We start from the raw sequence: 15,265 nt of genomic DNA, 5'->3' as shown, positions 1-15,265 counted from the left end.
ACCTAGACATGGATTACAGATTAAGTGTATTCCGTATATATATCACCTAGACCTGCATTACAGATTTAAGGTATTCCGTATATATCACATATACCTGGATTACAGATTAAAGACATTCCGTATATATCACATATACCTGGAATACAGATTAAAGGCATTCCGTATATATCACCTAGACCTGGATTACAGATTAAATGTATTCCGTATATATCACATATACCTGGATTACAGATTACAAATATTCTGTATATATCACCTACACTTGCATTACAGAATAAATGTATTCCGCTTATATCACCTAGACCTGGATTACAGATTAAAGGTATTCCGTATATATCACCTAGACCTGGATTACAGATTAAAGGTATTCCGTATATATCACCTAGACCTGGATTACAGATTAAATGTATTCCGTATATATCACATATACCTGGATTACAGATTAAAAATATTCTGTATATATCACCTAGACCTGGATTACAGAATAAATGTATTCCGTTTATATCACCTAGACCTGGATTACAGATTAAATGTATTCCGTATATATCACGTAGACCTGGATTACAGATTAAATGTATTCCGTATATATCACCTAGACCTGCATTACAGATTAAAGGTATTCCGTATATATCACCTTGACCTGGATTACAGATTAAATGTATTCCGTATATATCACCTAGACCTGGATTACAGATTAAATGTATTCCGTATATATAATGTATTCCGTATATATCACCTAGACCTGCATTACAGATTAAGTGTATTCGTATATATCACCTAGACCTGGATTACAGATTAAATTCGTTCTGTATATATCACCTAGACCTGAATTACAGATTAATTGTATTCCGTATATATCTCCTAGGCCAGAATTACAGAATAATTGAATTCCGTGTATATCACCTAGACCTGCATTACAGATTAAAAGTATTCTGTATATATCATCTAGACCTGGATTACAGATTAAATGCATTCCGTATATATCACCTAGACCTGGATTACAGATTGAAGGTATTCCCTATATATCACCTAGACCTGAATTACAGAATAAATGTATTCCGTTTATACGCCCTTAGGCCTGGATTACAGATTAAATGTATTCCGTATATATCACCTAGACCTGGATTACAGATTAAATGTATTCCGTATATATCACATATACCTGGATTACAGATTAAAAGTATTCTGTATATATCATCTAGACCAGGATTACAGATTAAATGCATTCCGTATGTATCACCTAGACCTGGATTACAGATTAAATGTATTCCGTATATATCACATATACCTGGATTACAGATTAAAAGTATTCTGTATATATCACCTAGACCTGCATTACAGATTACAAATATTCTGTATATATCACCTAGACCTGGATTACAGATTAAATGCATTCCGTATGTATCACCTAGACCAGGATTACACATTAAATGTATTCCGTATATATCACCTAGACCTGGATTACAGATTAAAAGTATTCTGTTTATATCACCTTGACCTGCATTACAGATTAAAAGTATTCTGTATATATCACCTAGACCTGGATTACAGATTAAATGCATTCCGTATGTATCACCTAGACCTGGATTACAGATTAAATGTATTCCGTATATATCACATATACCTGGATTACAGATTAAAAGTATTCTGTATATATCACCTAGACCTGGATCACAGATTAAAAGTTTTCGTATATATCACCTAGACATGGATTACAGATTAAATGTATTCCGTATATATCACCTAGACCTGCATTACAGATTAAAGGTATTCCGTATATATCACCTATACCTGGATTACAGATTGAAGGTATTCCCTATATATCACCTAGAACTGAATTACAGATTAAATGTATTCCGTTTATATCACCTAGACCTGGATTACAGATTAAATGTGTTCCGTATATATCACCTAGTCCTGGATTACAGATTAAATGTATTCCATATATATCACATATACCTGCTTTACAGATTAAAAATATTCTGTATATATCACCTAGACCTGGATTACAGAATAAATGTATTCCGTTTATATAACCTAGACCTGGATTACAGATTAAATGTATTCCGTATATATCACCTAGACTTGGATTACAGATTAAATGTATTCCGTATTTATCACCTAGACCTGGATTACAGATTAAAGACATTCCGTATATATCACATATACCTGGATTACAGATTAAAGGTATTCCGTATATATCACCTAGACCTGGATTACAGATTAAATGTATTCCGTATATATCACATATACCTGGATTACAGATTAAAAATATTCTGTATATATCACCTAGACCTGGATTACAGAATAAATGTATTCCGTTTATATCTCCTAGACCTGGATTACGGATTAAATGTATTCCGTATATATCACCTAGACCTGCATTACAGATTAAAGGTATTCCGTATATATCACCTGGACCTGCATTACAGATTAAATGTATTCCGTATATATCACCTAGACCTGGATTACAGATTAAATATATACGGTATATATCACCTAGACCTGGATAACAGATTAAATGCATTCCGTATGTATCACCTAGACCTGGATTACAGGTTAAATATATTCCGTATATATCACATATACCTGGATTACAGATTAGAAGTATTCTGTATATATCACCTAGACCTGGATCACAGATTAAAAGTTTTCGTATATATCACCTAGACATGGATTACAGATTAAGTGTATTCCGTATATATATCACCTAGACCTGCATTACAGATTTAAGGTATTCCGTATATATCACATATACCTGGATTACAGATTAAAGACATTCCGTATATATCACATATACCTGGAATACAGATTAAAGGCATTCCGTATATATCACCTAGACCTGGATTACAGATTAAATGTATTCCGTATATATCACATATACTTGGATTACAGATTACAAATATTCTGTATATATCACCTACACTTGCATTACAGAATAAATGTATTCCGCTTATATCACCTAGACCTGGATTACAGATTAAAGGTATTCCGTATATATCACCTAGACCTGGATTACAGATTAAAGGTATTCCGTATATATCACCTAGACCTGGATTACAGATTAAAGGTATTCCGTATATATCACCTAGACCTGGATTACAGATTAAATGTATTCCGTATATATCACATATACCTGGATTACAGATTAAAAATATTCTGTATATATCACCTAGACCTGGATTACAGAATAAATGTATTCCGTTTATATCACCTAGACCTGGATTACAGATTAAATGTATTCCGTATATATCACGTAGACCTGGATTACAGATTAAATGTATTCCGTATATATCACCTAGACCTGCATTACAGATTAAAGGTATTCCGTATATATCACCTTGACCTGGATTACAGATTAAATGTATTCCGTATATATCACCTAGACCTGGATTACAGATTAAATGTATTCCGTATATATAATGTATTCCGTATATATCACCTAGACCTGCATTACAGATTAAGTGTATTCCGTATATATCACCTAGACCTGGATTACAGATTAAATTCGTTCTGTATATATCACCTAGACCTGAATTACAGATTAATTGTATTCCGTATATATCTCCTAGGCCAGAATTACAGAATAATTGAATTCCGTGTATATCACCTAGACCTGCATTACAGATTAAAAGTATTCTGTATATATCATCTAGACCTGGATTACAGATTAAATGCATTCCGTATATAGCACCTAGACCTGGATTACAGATTGAAGGTATTCCCTATATATCACCTAGACCTGAATTACAGAATAAATGTATTCCGTTTATACGCCCTTAGGCCTGGATTACAGATTAAATGTATTCCGTATATATCACCTAGACCTGGATTACAGATTAAATGTATTCCGTATATATCACATATACCTGGATTACAGATTAAAAGTATTCTGTATATATCATCTAGACCAGGATTACAGATTAAATGCATTCCGTATGTATCACCTAGACCTGGATTACAGATTAAATGTATTCCGTATATATCACATATACCTGGATTACAGATTAAAAGTATTCTGTATATATCACCTAGACCTGCATTACAGATTACAAATATTCTGTATATATCACCTAGACCTGGATTACAGATTAAATGCATTCCGTATGTATCACCTAGACCAGGATTACACATTAAATGTATTCCGTATATATCACCTAGACCTGGATTACAGATTAAAAGTATTCTGTTTATATCACCTTGACCTGCATTACAGATTAAAAGTATTCTGTATATATCACCTAGACCTGGATTACAGATTAAATGCATTCCGTATGTATCACCTAGACCTGGATTACAGATTAAATGTATTCCGTATATATCACATATACCTGGATTACAGATTAAAAGTATTCTGTATATATCACCTAGACCTGGATCACAGATTAAAAGTTTTCGTATATATCACCTAGACATGGATTACAGATTAAATGTATTCCGTATATATCACCTAGACCTGCATTACAGATTAAAGGTATTCCGTATATATCACCTATACCTGGATTACAGATTGAAGGTATTCCCTATATATCACCTAGAACTGAATTACAGATTAAATGTATTCCGTTTATATCACCTAGACCTGGATTACAGATTAAATGTGTTCCGTATATATCACCTAGTCCTGGATTACAGATTAAATGTATTCCATATATATCACATATACCTGCTTTACAGATTAAAAATATTCTGTATATATCACCTAGACCTGGATTACAGAATAAATGTATTCCGTTTATATAACCTAGACCTGGATTACAGATTAAATGTATTCCGTATATATCACCTAGACTTGGATTACAGATTAAATGTATTCCGTATTTATCACCTAGACCTGGATTACAGATTAAAGACATTCCGTATATATCACATATACCTGGATTACAGATTAAAGGTATTCCGTATATATCACCTAGACCTGGATTACAGATTAAATGTATTCCGTATATATCACATATACCTGGATTACAGATTAAAAATATTCTGTATATATCACCTAGACCTGGATTACAGAATAAATGTATTCCGTTTATATCTCCTAGACCTGGATTACGGATTAAATGTATTCCGTATATATCACCTAGACCTGCATTACAGATTAAAGGTATTCCGTATATATCACCTGGACCTGCATTACAGATTAAATGTATTCCGTATATATCACCTAGACCTGGATTACAGATTAAATATATTCGGTATATATCACCTAGACCTGGATTACAGATTAAGTGTATTCAGTATATATCACCTAGACCTGAATTACAGATTAAAAGTATTCCGTATATATCACCTAGACCTGCATTACAGATTAAAGGTATTCCGTATATATCACATAGACCTGGATTACAGATTAAATGTATTCCGTATATATCACCTAGACTTGCATTACAGATTAAAGATATTACGTATATATCACATATACCTGGATTACAGATTGAAGGTATTCCCTATATATCACCTAGACCTGAATTACAGATTAAATGTATTCCGTTTATATCACCTAGACCTGGATTACAGATTAAAGACATTCCGTTTATATCACCTAGACCTGGATTACAGATTAAAGGTATTCCGTATATATCACCTAGATCTGCATTACAGATTAAAGGTATTCCGTATACATCACCTACACCTGGATTACAGATTAAATGTATTCCGTATATATCACCTAGACCTGGATTACAGATTAAATGTATTCCGTATATATCACCTAGACCTGGATTACAGATTAAATGTATTCCGTATATATCACCTAGACCTGGATTACAGATTAAAGGTATTCCGTATATATCGCCTAGATCTGCATTACTGATTAAAGGTTTTCCGTATATATCACCTACACCTGGATTACAGATTAAATGTATTCCGTATATGTCACCTAGACCTGGATTACGGATTAAATGTATTCCGTATACATCACCTAGATCTGGATTACAGATTAAAGGTATTCCGTATATATCACCTAGACCTGGATTACAGATTAAAGGTATTCCGTATATATCGCCTAGATCTGCATTACAGATTAAAGGTATTCCGTATATATCACCTACACCTGGATTACAGATTAAATGTATTCCGTATATATCGCCTAGATCTGGATTACAGATTAAAGGTATTCCGTATATATCACCTAGACCTGGATTACAGATTAAAGGTATTCCGTATATATCGCCTAGACCTGCATTACAGATTAAAGGTATTCCGTATATATCACCTACACCTGGATTACAGATTAAATGTATTCCGTATATATCACCTAGACCTGGATTACAGATTACATCTATTCCGTATAAATCACCTAGACCTGGATTACAGATTAAATGTATTCCGTATATATCACCTAGACCTGGATTACAGATTAAATGTATTCCGTATATATCACCTAGACCTGGATTACAGATTAAATGTGTTCCGTATATATCACCTAGACCTGGATTACAGATTAAAGTTATTCCGTATATATCGCCTAGATCTGCATTACAGATTAAAGGTATTCCGTATATATCACATAGACCTGCATTACAGATTAAATGTATTCCGTATATATCACCTAGACCTGCATTACAGATTAAATGTATTCCGTATATATCACCTAGACCTGCATTACAGATTAAAAGTATTCCGTATATATCACCTAGACCTGTATTACAGATTAAAGGTATTCCCTATATATCACATAGACCTGCATTACAGATTAAATGTATTCCGTATATATCACCTAGACCTGGATTACAGATTAAATGTATTCCGTATATATCACCTAGACTTGCATTACAGATTAAAGATATTACGTATATATCACATATACCTGGATTACAGATTGAAGGTATTCCCTATATATCACCTAGACCTGAATTACAGATTAAATGTATTCCGTTTATATCACCTAGACCTGGATTACAGATTAAAGACATTCCGTTTATATCACCTAGACCTGGATTACAGATTAAAGGTATTCCGTATATATCACCTAGATCTGCATTACAGATTAAATGTATTCCGTATATATCACCTAGACCTGGATTACAGATTAAATGTATTCCGTATATATCACCTAGACCTGGATTACAGATTAAATGTATTCCGTATATATCACCTAGACCTGGATTACAGATTAAAGGTATTCCGTATATATCGCCTAGATCTGCATTACAGATTAAAGGTATTCCGTATATATCACCTAGACCTGGATTACATATTAAAGGTATTCCGTATATATCGCCTAGATCTGCATTACTGATTAAAGGTTTTCCGTATATATCACCTACACCTGGATTACAGATTAAATGTATTCCGTATATGTCACCTAGACCTGGATTACGGATTAAATGTATTCCGTATACATCACCTAGATCTGGATTACAGATTAAAGGTATTCCGTATATATCACCTAGACCTGGATTACAGATTAAAGGTATTCCGTATATATCGCCTAGATCTGCATTACAGATTAAAGGTATTCCGTATATATCACCTACACCTGGATTACAGATTAAATGTATTCCGTATATATCACCTAGACCTGGATTACAGATTAAATCTATTCCGTATAAATCACCTAGACCTGGATTACAGATTAAATGTATTCCGTATGTATCACCTAGACCTGGATTACAGATTATATGTATTCCGTATATATCACCTAGACCTGGATTACAGATTAAATGTGTTCCGTATATATCACCTAGACCTGGATTACAGATTAAAGTTATTCCGTATATATCGCCTAGATCTGCATTACAGATTAAAGGTATTCCGTATATATCGCCTAGATCTGCATTACAGATTAAATGTATTCCGTATATATCACCTAGACCTGCATTACAGATTAAATGTATTCCGTATATATCACCTAGACCTGCATTACAGATTAAAGGTATTCCGTATATATCACCTAGACCTGGATTACAGATTAAAGGTATTCCGTATATATCACATAGATCTGCATTACAGATTAAATGTATTCCGTATATATCACCTAGACCTGCATTACAGATTAAAGGTATTCCGTATATATCACCTAGACCTGGATTACAGATTAAAGGTATTCCGTATATATCACCTAGACCTGGATTACAGATTAAATGCATTCCGTATATATCGCCTTGATCTGCATTACAGATTAAATGTATTCCGTATATATCACCTAGACCTGCATTACAGATTAAATGTATTCCGTATATATCACCTAGACCTGGATTACAGATTAAATGTATTCCGTATATATCACCTAGACCTGGATTACAGATTAAATGTATTCCGTATATATCACCTAGACCTGGATTACAGATTAAATGTATTCCGTATATATCACCTAGACCTGGATTACAGATTAAATGTATTCCGTATATATCACCTAGACCTGGATTACAGATTAAATTTGTTCCGTATATATCACCTAGACCTGGATTACAGATTAAAGGTATTCCGTATATATCGCCTAGATCTGTATTACTGATTAAAGGTTTTCCGTATATATCACCTACACCTGGATTACAGATTAAATGTATTCCGTATATATCACCTAGACCTGGATTACGGATTAAATGTATTCCGTATATATCACCTAGACCTGGATTACAGATTAAAGGTATTCCGTATATATCACCTAGACCTGGATTACAGATTAAAGATATTCCGTATATATCGCCTAGATCTGCATTACAGATTAAAGGTATTCCGTATATATCACCTACACCTGGATTACAGATTAAATGTATTCCGTATATATCACCTAGACCTGGATTACAGATTAAATCTATTCCGTATAAATCACCTAGATCTGGATTACATATTAAATGTATTCCGTATATATCACCTAGACCTGGATTACAGATTAAATGTATTCCGTATATATCACCTAGACCTGGATTACAGATTAAATGTGTTCCGTATATATCACCTAGACCTGGATTACAGATTAAAGGTATTCCGTATATATCGCCTAGATCTACATTACAGATTAAAGGTATTCCGTATATATCGCCTAGATCTGCATTACAGATTAAATGTATTCCGTATATATCACCTAGACCTGCATTACAGATTAAATGTATTCCGTATATATCACCTAGACCTGCATTACAGATTTAAGGTATTCCGTATATATCACCTAGACCTGGATTACAGATTAAAGGTATTCCGTATATATCACATAAATCTGCATTACAGATTAAATGTATTCCGTACATATCACCTAGACCTGCATTACAGATTAAATGTATTCCGTATATATCACCTACACCTGCATTACAGATTAAAGGTATTCCGTATATATCACCTAGACCTGGATTACAGATTAAAGGTATTCCGTATATATCACCTAGACCAGGATTACAGATTAAATGCATTCCGTATATATCGCCTAGATCTGCATTACAGATTAAATGTATTCCGTATATATCACCTAGACCTGCATTACAGATTAAATGTATTCCGTATATATCACCTAGACCTGCATTACAGATTAAAGGTATTCCGTATATATCGCCTAGATCTGCATTACAGATTAAAGGTATTCCGTATATATCACCGACACATGGATTACAGATTAAATGTATTCCGTATATATCACCTAGACCTGGATTACAGATAAATGTGTTCCGTATATATCACCTAGACCTAGATTACAGATTAAAGGTATTCCGTATATATCGCCTAGATCTGCATTACAGATTAAATGTATTCCGTATATATCACTTAGACCTGCATTACAGATTAAAGGTATTCCGTATTTATCGCCTAGATCTCCATTACAGATTAAAGGTATTCCGTATATATCACCTACACCTGGATTACAGATTGAATGTATTCCGTATATATCACCTAGACCTGGATTACAGATTAAATGTATTCCGTATATATCACCTAGACCTGGATTACAGATTAAATGTATTCCGTATATATCACCTACACCTGGATTACAGATTAAATGTATTCCGTATATATCACCTCGACCTGAATTACAGATTAAATGTATTCCGTATATGTCACCTACACCTGGATTACAGATTAAATGTATTCCGTATATATCACCTAGACCTGGATTACAGATTAAATGTATTCCGCATATATCACCTACACCTGGATTACAGATTAGAGGTATTCCGTATATATCACCTAGACCTGGATTACAGATTAAAGGTATTCCGTATATATCGCCTAGATCTGAATTACAGATTAAAGGTATTCCGTATATATCACCTACACCTGGATTACAGATTAAATGTATTCCGTATATATCACCTAGACCTGGATTACAGATTAAATGTATTCCGTATATATCACCTACACCTAGATTACAGATTAAATGTATTCAGTGTTATAGAAGTAGAATCATACAATGCACACTTGTTAAGCAATGCTGCTCAGTCGTTAGAATATCAAACTACTGGAACACTGTATCTTGAATTATTTTACGAACGAGTGAAATTGCTGGTTATCAGATTCAAGTGCACGCCTGCTATCTGCTAAGAGCGCCCTCACAAGTTGCACGTTTACGTCACGCCCTTGATATACAATGTTATTTTTGGTTTATATAATATAATTATATATGGATATCATTAAATAATCTTAAACCTACTATATAATCGAACTTGTTGAGGTGAAAGGTTGAATCTAACCCCGGTAAATATCCTCATTTCATTGTCATGACAAGTGATTTTATGTGTATGTGGTCATATGGTGTACACTGTCAAGTCTTTGGGTAAAGTTATGGTGCACGCAAAGTCGTCACACTAAAAAAAGAGAGAAATATACGGCAGGTTGTGGTAATTTGTTTATCGACTACTAAATCCCCAATGTGATCGATATTTGGTTAAACTTAAACTCTGTCAAACAAACAAACAGATATTTCAATTCATGTTCGTGTCTTAGCTATGCTTGTATAGTGGCTGTGGTTATATGGTATATACATTTTGTACCTAATATCACATTTCCAATGAGCCGAACTGTTCAATTGTTAACAAGTTATATAGTTACTTGCATTATACTGCAAATCTGTATGTCCTCACTCAGTATTATTCGACACGTGACTAGTTTACAAATTACTCGAACAGTTTGTGATTGCAGATTTACTAGCGACTGCCACACAAGCTTTCATCGCCATCTGAGTCGATCCTCTATGTACCCACTCTTTTCCGTGTCGTATTTAAACTGACACATTACATATGACCTCATAACAAGTATGAATTCTTCATATTCTATCGTGTACATTAACTTTAAGTTCTATACGACAGCAGCTGTTTTTGAGTCACGTATTTCAGCATTCCATAACGATGCAATTATTCTTAAACATATGTCGTATTTAGATACAATAGGAATATACGAGTCTAATATGAACTTCACTGTAATTTCTGTCGTGATATCGTTGAATAAGAGTTTCATTTCCTGTTATGCTGTCCACTTTATTCTGACATAAGGAAAACATACTTACCAGCTTATTATAATACTTACCCAGATTCAATTAAATTTAATAACTTAATGAAAACAAATAACACACATTTACAGAGAAACATATCATGCTATTTAATACTGTTATATGCTCTTTTTTTTACAAGATTGTCATTTATTTCCACAGCTTTCACAATAAAAAAATCACACAGTACAATAGCGCCCTCTTTCAGTAGAATTTGTTTCATATCCAGTCTTCCTGAATTCTGCAATAACGCCCTCCTCTAATGAATTATTAAATACGCTGGTGTTGTAGAAATAATACATGCATTATCGTACAATGACATGATTGAATGTACTATACCTAGACATGATTGAATGTACTATACCTAGACATGATTGAATGTACTATACCTAGACATGATTGAATGTACTACACCTAGACATGATTGAATGTACTATACCTAGACATGATTGAATGTACTATACCTAGACATGATTGAATGTACTATACCTAGACATGATTGAATGTACTATACCTAGACATGATTGAATATACTTTACCTAGATATGATTGAATGTACTTTACCTAGATATGATTGAATGTACTATACCTAGACATGATTGAATGTACTACACCTAGACATGATTGAATGTACTATACCTAGATATGATTGAATGTACTATACCTAGACATGATTGAATGTACTACACCTAGACATGATTGAATGTACTATACCTAGACATGATTGAATATATTATACCTTGATATGATTGGATGTGGTATTCCTGGACATGATTGGATGTGTCATACCTGGACATGATTGGATGTGCTATACCTAGACATGATTGGATGTGTTATACCTAGACATGATTGGATGTGTTATACCTAGACATGATTGGATGTGTTATACCTAGATATGATTGGATGTGGTATTCCTGGACATGATTGGATGTGTCATACCTGGACATGATTGGATGTGCTATACCTAGACATGATTGGATGTGCTATACCTAGACATGATTGTATGTGTTATACCTAGACATGATTGGATGTGTTATACCTAGACATGATTGGATGTGTTATACCTAGACATGATTGGATGTGTTATACCTAGACATGATTGGATGTGTTATACCTAGACATGATTGGATGTGCAATACCTAGACATGATTGGATGTGTTATACCTAGACATGATTGAATGTGTTATACCTAGACATGATTGGATGTGTTATACCTGGACATGATTGGATGTGTCATACCTAGACATGATTGGATGCGTTATACCTGGACATGATTGGATGTGCTATACCTACACATGATTGGATGTGTTATACCGAGACATGATTGGATGTGTTATACCTGGATATGATTGGATGTGCTATACCTAGACATGATTGGATGCGTTATACCTGGACATGATTTACTGTGTTATACCTGGACATGATTGGATGTGTCATACCTGGACATGATTGGATGCGTTATACCTGGACATGATTTACTGTGTTATACCTGGACATGATTGGATGTGCTATACCTACACATGATTGGATGTGTTATACCTGGACATGATTGGATGTGCTATACCTAGACATGATTGGATGTGTAATACCTGGACATGATTTACTGTGTTATGCCTAGACATGATTGGATGTGTTATACCTGGACATGATTGGATGTGCTATACCTAGACATGATTGGATGTGTTATACCTGGACATGATTGGATGTGTTATACCTAGACATGATTGGATGTGCTATACCTAGAAATGATTGGATGTCTTATACCTAGACATGATTGGATGTGTTATACCTAGACATGATTGGATGATTTATACCTGGACATGATTGGATGTGTCATACCTAGACATGATTGGATGCGTTATACCTGGACATGATTGGATGTGTTATACCTAGACATGATTGGATGTGTTATACCTGGACATGATTGGATGTGCTATACCTAGACATGATTGGATGTGTTATACCTGGACATGATTGGATGTGTTATACCTAAACATGATTGGATGTGTTATACCTAGACATGATTGGATGTGTCATACCTGGACATGATTGGATGTGTTATACCTAGATATGATTGGATGAGTTATACCTGGACATGATTGGATGTGTTATACCTAACCATGATTGGATGTGTTATACTTAGACATGATTGGATGTGTTACACCTGGACATGATTGGATGTGTCATACCTGGACATGATTGGATGTGCTATACCTGGACATGATTGAATGTGTTATACCTGGGCATGATTGGATGTGTTATACCTGGACATGATTGAATGTGTCATACCTGGACATGATTGGATGTGCTATACCTGGACATGATTGGATGTGTTATACCTGGACATGATTGGATGTGCTATACCTAGACATGATTGGATTTGCTATACCTAGACATGATTGGATGTGTTATACCTGGACATGATTGGATGTGTCATACCTGGACATGATTGGATGTGTTATACTTGGACATGATTGGATGTGTTATACCTGGACATGATTGGATATGTTATACCTGGACATGATTGGATATGCTATACCTAGACATGATTGGATGTGTTATACCTGGACATGATTGGATGTGTTATACCTGGACATGATTGGATGTGTCATACCTGGACATGATTGGATGTGCTATACCTGGACATGATTGAATGTGCTATACCTGGACATGATTGGATGTGTTATACCTGGACATGATTGAATGTGTCATACCTGGACATGATTGAATGTGTTATACCTGGACATGATTGGATGTGCTATACCTAGACATGATTGTATGTGTTATACTTAGACATGATTGGATTTGTTATACCTGGACATGATTGGATGTGCTATACCTAGACATGATTGGATGTGTTATACCTAGACATGATTGGATGTGTTATACCTGGACATGATTGGATGTGTTATACCTGGACATGATTGGATGTGCTATACCTAGACATGATTGGATTTGCTATACCTAGACATGATTGGATGTGTCATACCTGGACATGATTGGATGTGTCATACCTGGACATGATTGGATGCGTTATACCTGGACATGATTGGATGTGTTATACCGAGACATGATTGGATGTGTTATACCTAGACATGATTGGATGTGTTATACCTAGACATGATTGGATGTGTTATACATAGACATGATTGGATGTGTTATACCTAGACATGATTGGATGTGTTATACCTGGATATGATTGGATGTGCTATACCTAGACATGATTGGATGTGCTATACCTGGACATGATTTACTGTGTTATACCTGGACATGATTGGATGTGTTATACCTGGACATGATTGGATGTGCTATACCTAGACATGATTGGATTTGCTATACCTAGACATGATTAGATGTGTTATACCTGGACATGATTGGATGTGTCATACCTAGACATGATTGGATGCGTTATATTTGGACATGATTGGATGTGCTATACCTACACATGATTGGATGTGTTATACCTAGACATGATTGGATGTGTTATACCTGGACATGATTGGATGTGTTATACCTGGACATGATTGAATGTGTCATACCTGGACATGATTGAATGTGTTATACCTGGACATGATTGGATGTGTTATACCTGGACATGATTGGATGTGCTATACCTAGACATGATTGGATTTGCTATACCTAGACATGATTAGATGTGTTATACCTGGACATGATTGAATGTGTCATACCTAGACATGATTGGATGCGTTATATTTGGACATGATTGGATGTGCTATACCTACACATGATTGGATGTGTTATACCTAGACATGATTGAATGTGCTATACCTGGACATGATTGGATGTGTTATACCTGGACATGATTGAATGTGTCATACCTGGACATGA

This window comes from Saccoglossus kowalevskii, chromosome 2, assembly GCF_978046115.1.
Source record: "Saccoglossus kowalevskii chromosome 2, keSacKowa6.1, whole genome shotgun sequence".
Lineage (NCBI taxonomy): Eukaryota > Metazoa > Hemichordata > Enteropneusta > Harrimaniidae > Saccoglossus > Saccoglossus kowalevskii.
The sequence above is the reverse complement of the archived record's forward strand: the minus strand, read 5'-3'. Positions refer to the sequence as shown.